Source organism: Mus caroli, unplaced genomic scaffold, assembly GCF_978045245.1.
Source record: "Mus caroli unplaced genomic scaffold, Mus_caroli_1 scaffold_7, whole genome shotgun sequence".
Taxonomy (NCBI): domain Eukaryota; kingdom Metazoa; phylum Chordata; class Mammalia; order Rodentia; family Muridae; genus Mus; species Mus caroli.
The window spans coordinates 118,243,214-118,255,531 of record NW_028227262.1 but is presented as its reverse complement, the minus strand read 5'-3'; the positions used below and the strand labels follow the sequence as shown (position 1 = coordinate 118,255,531).

The following is a 12,318-nucleotide window of genomic DNA, read 5'->3' as shown; positions in this document are numbered from 1 at the left end:
CTGTCTTATAAGGGAAGGTGAAGGGCTGGAGAGGTGGTTCAGTAATCAAAGGGTATGGGCTCCTTTTCCCAGTTCCTGGGTTCAGTTCCTGGCACCCACGTGGTGGTTTATAACTGACTGTAACTTCAGTTCTAGAGGATTCTGTACTCTTTTCTGGCCTCCTTGGACACCAGGCGTGCATACAACACAGGTACATCCAAACAAAACACTCATGCCCATAAACATCTCTTAACTAGAAAAGGGAGCTGGGGAAGAAGTATTAAGGAAGATACCCTACATCAACCTCTGGCTTACATACACACATATACAATGCACCCCTACACACACACACACACACACACACACAGTGTTGTAAAACCCACAAGTTACTAACTAAATCAAGTAGGGATCACCAGTCATTGAAGACACTATTGAGGGACAATTGATAGGCATTAGGGTTTGAATTATGACAACTGAAACAACAAAAAATATCAGAGTCCTTCCTAGTACTCATTATCCCACACAATGCAGGGCTATTGCAGATATAATTTGTTCAGAATGAGGTCCTACTAGAGGATGGGTTACTAATCCGATGTGATTGGTATACGTATAGTAAGATGGTCACATGACCATACAGACACCCAAGGAGTACACTATGTGAAGATAGATATTGAATTGAAGTGCTGCAGTTGTGAGCCTTGGAATGCCCCCGGCTGAAAAGGCAAGAGAGATTCTCCCTACAGGACTGACAGGGAGCATGACTCTGCCAACACATTATATTCCTGCTTCCAACCTGTGGAAAATAGATTTTTATAGTCATAAACTACCCAACTTGTGAGTACTGTGTTACCACAGCCCTAGGAAACCAATATAATGAAGAACAGGTTGCCTCAGTGCACCTAAGAATCACCCCAAATGTACTAAAGGGAGAGCTTTCAAAGGGGAGATTTGTCCGTTTCTACTAAACTTCATGTCGCTAAGAGTAGGCCAACTTGATGCTGCATCCCTCCTGAAAAGGTACAATAAGGGCACAATATCACTTTTATTTGGTAGGACAACTACAGTAGGAGGTGGAGTGTATCTCTCTGCCACTGGACTCTAACCTGGCTTTGTTATGCTTTTTATTTTATTTTTTTAAACAAAGCACCTGTTTTGTTTTTTTTTAATTAGTTACATTCATTTATTTTGTGTGCACATGCCATAGTATGTGTGTAGAGGTCATAGGACAACCTGTGGGTGTTGTTTCTCTGATTCCACCATGTGAGTCCTAGGTATTGAACTCAGTTAGTCAAGCTGGGTGAAAGGTGCCTATACCCACTGAGTCATTTCACTGGTCTCTTGTTACTTACTTTTGCCCAACATAATACTGTTGAAGTGGCAGAACCAGGTCTAAGCCAAGGTCTCAGCAGACCTTCCGCATTCCTTTGGCCATGCCTTCTACATGTACAGACTAAGGAAACTGGTCCTAATGGATGTCACCCTCAATGTTGAACTGAGTGTGTAATGTCCCCCACAGGCTCATGTTTGGACACTTGGTTCCCAGCAGGTGGTACTATTTTGGAAGGTTGTGAAACTTTAAGGAGGTATAGCCATCCTAGAGGAAATGGCCAACTGGGGTTTGGGGTGGGGATTGGGGTTTTATATCCCTACCACGTCTTCTGTCTATTCCATGCTTTTTCATTCTGCCAAGATGTGAGGAAGTGAGTAGTCCCAGCACACAGCTATCATGGAACCACCTGCTGCCCTATATTCCCTCCCATGGTGAACTGGATTTCTTTAAACTGTGAGCCCTTCCTCTCTCAGGTGGCTTCCTGTCAGGTCAAAACAAGAAAAGCAACAAATACACTTGCAATGTCAGAGAGCATCAGTGATCAGCAGAGCACAGCCCACATCACAGAATGATCTAGACAATGATTCCTAATCTCATGCCATTGAATTTTAGCAGGCCGTTTGTTATGCAGCAGTGGACACCTATGTCAGCGTCCTGCAGAACTAAGTGGGAAGACTGGTTAGACAGGCTGCATCCGGGTTATTCAAGCCTTGTCATCACTTGGCTTTTTAGACCAGGTATGAGGGCCAGGGAACTATTGGACATTCAGCAGGTATTGTTAGCTGTAGACACTACATGCCTACTATTGATTGGATGCGGTTTGTCAGTGAAAACTTCCTGTGCTAGAAGCTTAGTGTTCAGTGTGGCAAAGTTGGAAGATGGAGAACTTTTTAGAAGTCCTGCCCACTGGTAGGTGGTGAAGTCACTAACAGCCCTGCCCTTGGGATGAACACAGTTTTTTAGGGATTCACAAGTTCAGTTCTCACAAGTATGGGTTGTTACGAGAGCCAAGTGATTCAGCCTTTCTGCATACTGGATTCCTTTCTGTTTCTCTGCCATTTGGAATGCAATGGGGGTGGGGGGCTTTGTCAAAGGTCAAACAGATATGATCACCTGATCATGAACTTTCAACCTCCAAAACTATAAATCAAATAAGCTTCATTGTAAAGTGTCCAACCTCCTGAATCTTGTTATTGTGACAGAAGATGAATTAATGCAATGCCAGAAGCATCACCCCATAATCAAAAATATCTGTAGGTATTGCTGAATGTCCATCCTGGGACACTGGACTAGAGAAAAAGAATGAAATGCAATCGTAAGGTCTCAGACCAGGGGCTAGGGGATCTTACTCATTTGGTAGAGTGCGTGCCTAACATGCACACAGTCCTGGCTTCCCTCCCAGCAGAATCTGAACTGAAAAGTATGTGAGGGGGGGAATGTTAGGGGAGGGGAGGGGACACATCTGCAAAGCACTCAGGAGGTGGATCAGGAGTTCCAGGTCATCCTTGGCTTCACAGAGGATTCACAGTCTTCCTGGGCTATGTAAGACCTTGTTAAAAGCAAGCGTGCAAGCAAGCAATCAAATGGGGGGGGGGGGTAGGGAGAGAGAGGGAGAGGAAGGGAGGGAGGGAGAGAGATTAATATGATATTTGGAACAAAGGGAAAGATTCTTATATAAGGCATTTAGACAGTAGACATTTTAATATGAACTTAAAGATATTATTACATTATTGCTAATTTTCCCCAGCCTGAAATTGTATTATAGTTATATTAGATACCCTTATTCTTTGAAGGCATATACTGGATTATTTTAAGTGAGATGTCAATTAAGAAATTCTAATATTCAACTTACTTTCAAAAGCTTCAATGGATAAACATGCCTATTCACAGGAAAGGTGAAAAGAATATAAACAATAACTGAACAGAGCTGAAAAGTATAGGTAATTAATTGTATTTCTTAAAACTTTGTGTGTTTTTAAATATTCAAAATAAAAGGCTGGGCTTGAGGAGTCATCTCTACTTAATGAGCCTGTACTAACCTAATACATTAGGAGCAGGCTGCCTTAATGAATCTGAGGTCCTCCTTGGGGTTGCCTGAACAATGAGCTAGCTCAAACCATGTGTGTGAGGCTGGACTGAGGCTTGGGGAAGGGTGTGTATACCTGGAGATTGGTGAATAAACTCAGCTTCCCATGACATCACTGGCTTCCTTTCCTTTATAAAGCATCCCACCAAAAGTCTAGGTGCTGTGTGAGAGAGTGAGTGCCTTGGAGCCCCGACAGCTGTATCAACTAGTCCCTCATTCCCAAGCCAATGGAGAGAGCCCCAGCCACCTGGTTCCATTTCCCAAGGGAGAGAGCTGTCCCTCCCTGTGTGTGTTAGTAAACATAGTCTCATCTCATCCGTTCAGGTCAGACTCTGGTCTTTTCCTGCTTTCTGCCTCTACCCTGCCTCTGACATCTAACACTGGGCAGTGTATGTGGGTTTTCAAGGCAACTCTGGTAAACAGATACCAAAAGTCCAGGCTGCTTGGGGCCCACATAGCCTGATTATGCCTTTCCCCGAGGAGGTGGCCCTCACTCTAGTGCATAGAAAAGAGACAGGAGTCCTTTAAATGAGACACAAACCACTCTCTGCTCAGATAATTGCCTAAGGGACGATGGATGATGTTGGGGTCTCTGCATTGTCACTTCTCTCAATATACTGGCTTTGTAAATGTTTTCTTTCCACATTGTAAAACCAAATTCCGTGTGTGTGTGTGTGTGTGTGTGTGTGTGTGTGTGTGGAGAGAGAGAGAGAGAGAGAGAGAGAGAGAGAGAGAGAGAGAGAGAGAGCTTGCATATGTGAGCAGGGAGACCAGAGCTGGATGTTTTCGTTGATGACTTCTTTTTAAGTCGGGTCTCTCACTGAACTTGGTGATTGCTGGTTGGCTAGTTCGGCTGGCTATAAACTAACAGGATCTGCCTGGCTCTGTCCCTCAGGTTACAGATGTGTGTGACTACACCCAGCTTTTTTACTTGGCTGCTGGGGATCCAACCTGAAGATCTCTTGCTTTTGCAGCAGGCACTGTCCCACTGAGCCTCAAAGTTACTGAATAGGAGGATCCTGTTATGTAGTCCAGGTTGACCTTGAAATCACAGCAGTTCTCTTGCCTTTGCCACCTACACGCTGGAATTACGGACATAGATCACTATACCCAGAATAATTTCCTCATTTGTACCACCACAGGACACAGTAGAATTCAAATCCAACCATACTGCAGAGAGACCCCACAGCAACTAACATTTAAAACACAAATGAACCCAGAGGGCAGAAGGAGAAATGCTAATAAATGAATCTGTGAAAGACATTTAAAACTTTTATATGATGCGGATGAAGATGATGGCAATGAGCAGCCGCAGACAGACACTGCAAGACTGAACAAATACTTCACATACTCCAAATAAGAATGGTGTTGGGTAGGGTGGTGCACACCTTTGATCCCAGCACTTGGAGGAGGTAGAGGCGGGTGGACCTCCAAGTTCCAGGTTAGCCAGCACTACACCTTGAGAACCAGTTTCACAAAACAACGACGACAGGCCAAACAAACCCAAAGTAGGAACGGTCAAAATTACTTGGAGAAAACGTTCACCTTCATAGTGCTTAGAAAGATGAAACCATGACAACATGCCCATGGTTCTGTGAGTGACAGATGCTTGGAGTTCAAGAAAATATGTTTTTTAGCAATGTTACAGTAAATGCACACTGCTGCTGGCCACCGAATTGGACAGCGTGGACAGGTTACAATTCGGAAGCATTCCATGGTGTGTGTGTGTGGTGCTGGGTTTGAACCTAGAGCCTTGCACATGCTGGGCAAGGAAGAGCTGTCACTGAGAGGCAGCTCTGCTGTTCTTATCTTGAATGTACATATATGATTAGCTGGTCATTTGTTTGAAGTAATTTATCCTGTGGATAAAGTCACAACAGAGATTCCTAAAGACATGAATGTAAGGTTATTCACGGAAGCATTGTTTATAATAATAATAGGTGAAAATGGAAAGAATTTAAATGTTTGTTAATTAGGCAATGGTTGGCTTTATGGCTTGCCTCGTGGCTGGCTAAAAGATCTCCATGTGCTAATATGGAATGTTGCAGATATACTATTAAATACAACATAAAGGATACTGTATATAATTTACTCTGCATAGAAGCATTGTATGCAGGCTAGAGAGATGGCTCAGTGGTTAAGAGCACTGACCGCTCTTCCAGAGGTCCTGAGTTCAATTCCCAGCAACTACATGATGGCTCCCAACCATCTGTAATGGGATCCAATGCCCTCTTCTGGTGTGTCTGAAGACAGATACAGTATATTCATAAGAATAAATAAACCTTTTTTAGAAAAGAAGCATTGTATGCATTTGATATCCTTATATAGAACACACAGGGCAAGAAATAGTTCTGTGTTTAACTTGTAATAAAGTCAAGAAGGATGTCTTTTTGCTTTCTATACGAACCCATTTTCCATTTATTTTAATCATTGTCATGTCTTACTTTTACAATTAAAAATGCGCAAGATACACTTCAAAACAGCTTTCACGGTGTCAGTCAGTGCCCTTCTGATGCTTCTGCGGGAAATGTCTGAACTACTGAAGCAAGAGAAAGTTGCCTGCTCGTTACATTGCTTTTAGCTGGGAGTGCAAATATGGAAATGTACTGAGCCATTGTAATGAGGAAGGTGATTCTTAGCGCCTAGGACGGCTGTGGCAGAGCAGCTGGCCAGTTCCTGGAGCAGCTTGAGTTCATTCACCCTTCTCGCCTGGCTCAGGCCCAGCCTCCAGCAAGATTAAGATTCCAATTTGGAAAACCTGAGTGGCCCATGGAGACAAAAGCAATGTGATAAGAAATTTTCTTTCTCCTCTTTCTTCCCCTGTCTCTGGAGTTTCTTCAAGAACATGAAATTAGAGATAGAACCATAATTCAAAGGTACTGAGATATGAGAACATGTTGGGGAGGCGCTTGGGTGGTTCTTTCTCAGTAACGGCAGCGTGCCTGTGCTTGGCTGGGACACTCTTTACAGCACGCAGAGTCTATTCAGGTCCAAAGCCCCTCTTCCTCCAAAATGGCTACACTGGTGGCATTGCTCTAAATAAAAGGACTTTGGCCAGGCAAACAGAAGGATTGTGAGCAAGCCTTAAAGTTTCTGTTCACTAGAAAAGCAGATCTCTTACTAGGAACCTCAGCTCCCCCAAAGGTCAGCTACCTCAGTCAAGGACATCTAGTTTGTGGTCAGTCCTGATGGCTCTGACTGGATCAGCTCAGATCCCCACCCTGATGGCTGTCATACAATATCTGCTTGGTTTCCCACCATTTTGCTTTTCTCCCTGCCTTGGCAGTTCGAGTCACAATGATTCTTTCTTTCTGCCTATAGAACAGCCTGGTTCAGTAGTTTCTCTGCACCATGTCTCAGGTATTAATCTGAGAGGACAGCCTCTACCAGGGAACGCTTTTCTGTTCTCAGTGAAGTGGCACATTTAGTTCCTGGTACAGCGTCAGTTCATTTCTATTAGTCATTTCACAGCTGTTTGTTGGGAGGAGCAAAATTGAAATACTTCGGGTTGATTTCACAAGTAAGCTGAAAACAAGGCCTTCCCAGTTCCTGTTTGTGATTTTCAAGTCAATAAAGCATGTCTGTCTTGGTGGCTGTTTCCCTCTTAACTGGTTTCAGTTGTCTGTCTGCCGAGCCGTCTACCTGGCTTCCACTTGGCTCAGAAACCTAGGTTTGTGGCCATCCTGTTACAGGTGGATTGATGCCAGACTGCCCACCGTTGTTTGTTATTAGATTGGTGATGCAATTTTTGTTTGGCAGTTTGTGACTGTGAGGTTATTCAAGGATGCTGTTTAAAAATACAAGTGAACTACCAAGTGAGACATCAGAGCAGATCGTAGGGTTTTTTTGTTTTTTTTTTTTTTTTAGGCTGTTCAGGGACAGTAGACGAACGCACACACTTGTTATTGTAGATTGTTATGAATCCCGAGGATGCACATACGGGGATCATTATTGTAGATTGGCTTGTGACAGCTGGCCCTGGTTTACTTATTTCCTCAAGAAGACACTTTGAACAATTATTGAAATGCCTCCCCTCTGTAATTATAATAATAATGATGATGATTTTGCAACTGAATATGCAATTCAGGGCGTACACACTCTACTCTTTTTAGCTCGTTGCTCTTTTTACATTGATGTCAGCTGCTGTCTTGGATGATGAAGAACTAAGAAGGACTTTCCAACCAAGGGTCAGTGAGTGACATGAACAGAGTCATCTGTGGCCAACCCAGGAAGTTACTAAAATAATAATTATTATAGTTCGTATTTAAGGAGCAAGCTAACCATGGGCAAAGGTTTTCTTTCTCCTTTTCTGGGGTCTTTGGAGAAAGAAACCTATTTTTAGTACTTATCTGCTCTTAAGATTAAAAATAATGTATCTTGTTGAATAATAAAATTACAAATGTCTGACGATGCCTCTGTGCCCCCCCTTTCCAATTAAGGAGCTTTAAAGGGGAAAGCTGGCGAACTAGAACAGAGGTGTGTGCTGTGGGTCAGGGGAGAGAGCAGAGAAGGGGAGTGGGAGCTGCAGGAGGACAGACAGACAGCAATGAGGACAGACAGGGAAGTTAGGATAGAATGGCACTGATGGGAAGAAGGTAAGATGGAGCCAGGCAGGAAGAGAGGACAGGGAAGAGAAAATGGGCAAAGTGGGGAAAGTACAGGGGAGACTGAGGCAAGGAGACTGATAGCTGGAATCTAGCCTGGTCTACTCAAGCAGGTGCTCTCTGTCCTGTCTGTCTATCTGTCTATCTTTCTCTTTTCTAGCATGCACACATAGATAAATAAGTAAGGCTAAGCCTGGTGGTCCATCCTATCCCAGTGCTTGGAAACCTATGGCAGGAGAAACTTGAGTTCTAGGCCTTTCTGAATTACACAGTGAGACCCTGTCAACAATAAACTAAGAACAGCCGGGCGGTGGTGGCGCACACCTTTAATCCCAGCACTCAGGAGGCAGAGGCAGGAGGATTTCTGAGTTCGAGGCCAGCCTGGTCTACAAAGTGAGTTCCAGGACAGCCAGGGCTATACAGAGAAACCCTGTCTGGAAAAAAACAAAACAAAACAAAACAAACAAACAAACATACAGAAGCAGTACTTAAAAAAACAAACAAACTAAGAACATACATAAACCAGTAAATTGGGGAAAGCAAACAAACAAACACACACAAACCAGAAAGGAGAAGCGCAGACTTAAACTGGAGGATTTTTGTTTTCCTTTTAAAGCACGTGATGGTTAATATTGTTAATGAGGTAATCTAGAATCACCTGGGAGCTGGCCCTCTGTGTATGCCTGTGGGAAGACCCTCCACTGTGTGTGGCATCATTCCCTAACTGGACCCTGGAAGTGGGAGCTGGGCACTAGCAGGCTAACTTTACCCTCTCCTGACTGCAGATGTCACATGATCAGCTGCTTTCAGCTGCTGCTCCCCTGACTTCCCCAGTGTGAGGGACAGTGCCTCGAACTGTGAGCTAAAATAAACCCTTGCTTCCTCAAGTTGCTTTGGTCAGAGTATTTTATCATAGCCTTGGTGAAAGAAACTGAGATAGGTGGGGTGGCACAAGCCTTCACTCTCAGCACACAGTAGGCAGAGGCAGGCAGATCTGCCAATACAAGGCTGGCCCAGTCAACACAGTGAGTCCCAGGCCACCACAAATAATAATAATAATAATAATAATAATAATAATATAATGATGATGATACAAAGACAGTATATGTCTTATGAAATCAGCACACCCCAACCTAAGCTGGATAAAATTAAGCAGAGGCCAGAGATTCTCAACCTTGGTGCTGTATATTTAGTATATGGCATCACTTTAAATTGGTTATAGAGTTGGGAGAGGTGGTTTCTAGAGCATTATTTGTAAATATGCAGGAAGAACATAAATTGTGATTTTTCAGGGATCAGCAAGATAGCTCAGTAGGTGAAGGCACTTACTGCCAAGCCTGACACACACACACTAATTTAAAAATTATCAACATGATAAAGTCTTCAATAAAAACTTGCATTTGAGGGCTGGAAAGATGGCTCCTTGGATAAAGGCACTTGCTGCCAAGCTCCCCTCTCTTACTCCCCACCCCCAACGAATAATTTTTTAAAAACTTGTAAGCATGAAAAGTCTACAGAAATTTGTGTTTGAGGGCTTGGCAGCAGAACTCATTGGTAAAGGTGCTTGCTGTCAAGCTTAATGACCTGAGTTCAATCCCCAGGACCCACAAAGTAGAAGGAGAGAACAACTCCTATAAGTTGCCCTGGGGCATGAGATGATTCAACTTGATTCCAACACCACAAGGACATCTAGTATCTTTTTGACATTGAATGTCAGTTCAACACAGACTGATCTGGAATGTGGTAGAACCAGGAAACGTGATTCCTCTCCCTCCTCCTCCCCACCCCCTTGTGTGTGTGTGTGTGTGTGTGTGTGTGTGTGTGCGTGCGCTCATGCGCGCACGCCACTGTCTGGGACATTCTATGTCGTTCTGGATATCCGTGTGTCCCCTTGCTCTCTGACTTCCCCTCTGGGTTCTCCTCTCTAATGTGGAGTTGTCCAGAATTATTTTTTTATTACCAACTTTCCTATCACAGTCATTCCCCAGTTTACTGTTTTGATATCTGTAAATATAGATATGTGTGTGCATATATGTGCACACATGTATGCATGTATGTATTCCCCACTGACACTGATACTGGCTTTCTGGAGCCACAGCTCCTAATCTGGAAGAGATTTCAATATGGTGCCTTTTGTATGAACAAGTCTTGACTGATTCATGGGTGCCAATTCCTATGGAACTATAGGATTATTGTGCTATCTAGATGATTCTGCTCTGGTCTATCAATACCCATCATTAGAAATATGACATTTGAAACAAGATTACATCCATCACCAACATCACTACTACTACCACATATATTTTTATACCAACCACTTCTGAACAGACATAAGCCAGGCGTATCGTCTGTCCCTGGTACATGGGAGAGGAAGGGTAATTGCTTACTTCAGTGAATAGATGGAAGTTTAACAAAGCAAGGGAAGTAGAGCCAACTAGATGAAAGGGGGAAATTAGGGAAACTAGTTATGCCTAGAGTTTCACAGAACCAAGGCTGTGGCAGGGATCGAGGGCACAGGAAGAGTGTAGCTTCAAAGCTCCTTGACCTTGGCCATGACAACCCAGATGGATGGAACACTCTTCTGCCGAGCCAGTTTCCCGCCCCCACCCCCAAGGCCTTTTGGTTCCAAATATACTAAGAATCAGTGTTAATTGCTCTTTTGAAATATTGTTTTGTCCGCTCCATTCGGATGTGGCAATTTGCAAAGCAATCTCCAGCAGTTGACAGTTCGTCCATAGCTGTGTGGTATCCAGACATTTCCTGGGACTTCTGCCCACCTCCTATGCAGCTGGCAGTGTCTGCCAAACCAGGATATGTGCTCAGCTGGGATTAACTTGGAACCAAGTGGCGCTTTGTTGTGTCTAAGATTTGTTTAAATTCTGCAAAGGTGAAGGGCAGTCCTACTTAATCCAAATAATAAAAGCGAAATTTAAAAATTAGGACTGAGGATCATAGCTCAGCTGGGTAAAGTGCTCATCATTTGCACCAGCAGGAGGACCTGAGTTCAACCTCCAGGAGCGAATGTGAAAAAGACAGGAGTGGTAGTGCACATGTAAAATCCCAGCACTGGGAGGGTGGGTTGCTGCTGGCCAGGCAGCCTAACCTCCTTGGTGGGCCCCAGGTTGGTGAGAGCACAAGTCCTAAAAAGGCAGAGTGGAAGACACTTGAGCTGACCTCTGGCTTACTCATGCGCACATGTGTCCATGCCCGCCCTCTCCAAATTAAACATTAGCAGGTGCTCGAAGACCGCCTGAGTCCACACTGGGCTGATAAGAATTGTCGCTCTGACAGGTTCAAGGACAAGGTCAGCAGGCTGGTGGCTGGGAGCCCAGGTCAAGAATCTGTATTCTTTGTATGATGCCCTCTAGATTTATGCTTGTGGGAACTGGGAGAGTAAAGTTACTGGCTGTTTCTTTTTGAAGCTCCTTCCTTTTGGCCAGAGACATTCTCAGCTCCTTCACACTTGGCTTCAAGGTCGTAGCCTAGACCAAAATGTTTACAGAAAAAGCTAGGCACTTATGAAGAGGACTCTCTGCCAGCTCCTACACTCCCAGTGCCTGGCTCCAAACAAGCTCAGCAAACCAAGGAAGGGATAAAGTGGCCTCTGGAACCAAGAATTTTTAGGTTTGATTGCCAAAGGGAAAGCAGATGCATTCTGCCCTACTTCCCCAACCGCTGACACAGCTGCTGCTGCTGCCATCTCCTGGGAGAAGACAGGCCTGGCCCGAACTTCACACCTGATGCCTATGTTGAGGTTCACCCCTGACTCAGCTAAAGGCCCTGCTGGAAAAAGGCTGAAATACCTTTGCCTAAGAAACAAACAGAGCAATTGTGATAAAAACTGCATGGTACTGGTATAATGACAGACAAGTAGACCAATGGAACAGAATTGAAGACCCTGAGATGAACCCACACACCTATGGTCACTTGATCTTTGACAAGGGAGCAAAAACCATCCAGTGGAAAAAAGACAGCATTTTCAACAAATGGTGCTGGCACAACTGGCGGTTATCATGCAGAAGAATGCGAATTGATCCATTCCTATCTTCTTGTACTAAGGTCAAATCTAAGTGGATTAAGGAACTCCACATAAAACCAGAGACACTGAAACTTATAGAGGAGAAAGTAGGGAAAAGCCTCGAAGATATGGGTACAGGGGAAAAATTCCTGAATAGAACAGCAAAGGCTTGTGCTGTAAGATCGAGAATCGATAAATGGGACCTCATAAAGTTGCAAAGCTTCTGGAAGGCAAAAGACACCGTCAATAAGACAAAAAGACCACCAACAGATTGGGAAAGGATCTTTACCTACCCTAAATC

The 12,318-nt window shown here is 44.0% G+C and overlaps 1 long non-coding RNA gene across 2 annotated transcripts in view; it reads right to left on the bottom strand.

Annotated features, from left to right (window-relative positions):
- LOC110296537 (uncharacterized) overlaps nucleotides 1–12,318 on the bottom strand; it is a 33,395-nt gene that overhangs the window by 11,768 nt on the left and 9,309 nt on the right. Inside the window, exon 3 of one of the 2 annotated variants that reach the window (XR_015047689.1) lies at nucleotides 6,164–7,430. The exons of the other annotated variant lie outside the window; for it this stretch is intronic. This is a non-coding gene — a long non-coding RNA (uncharacterized LOC110296537). Of the gene's footprint in view, nucleotides 1–6,163; nucleotides 7,431–12,318 lie in introns of those variants that run through there. 2 annotated transcript variants of the gene reach the window in all.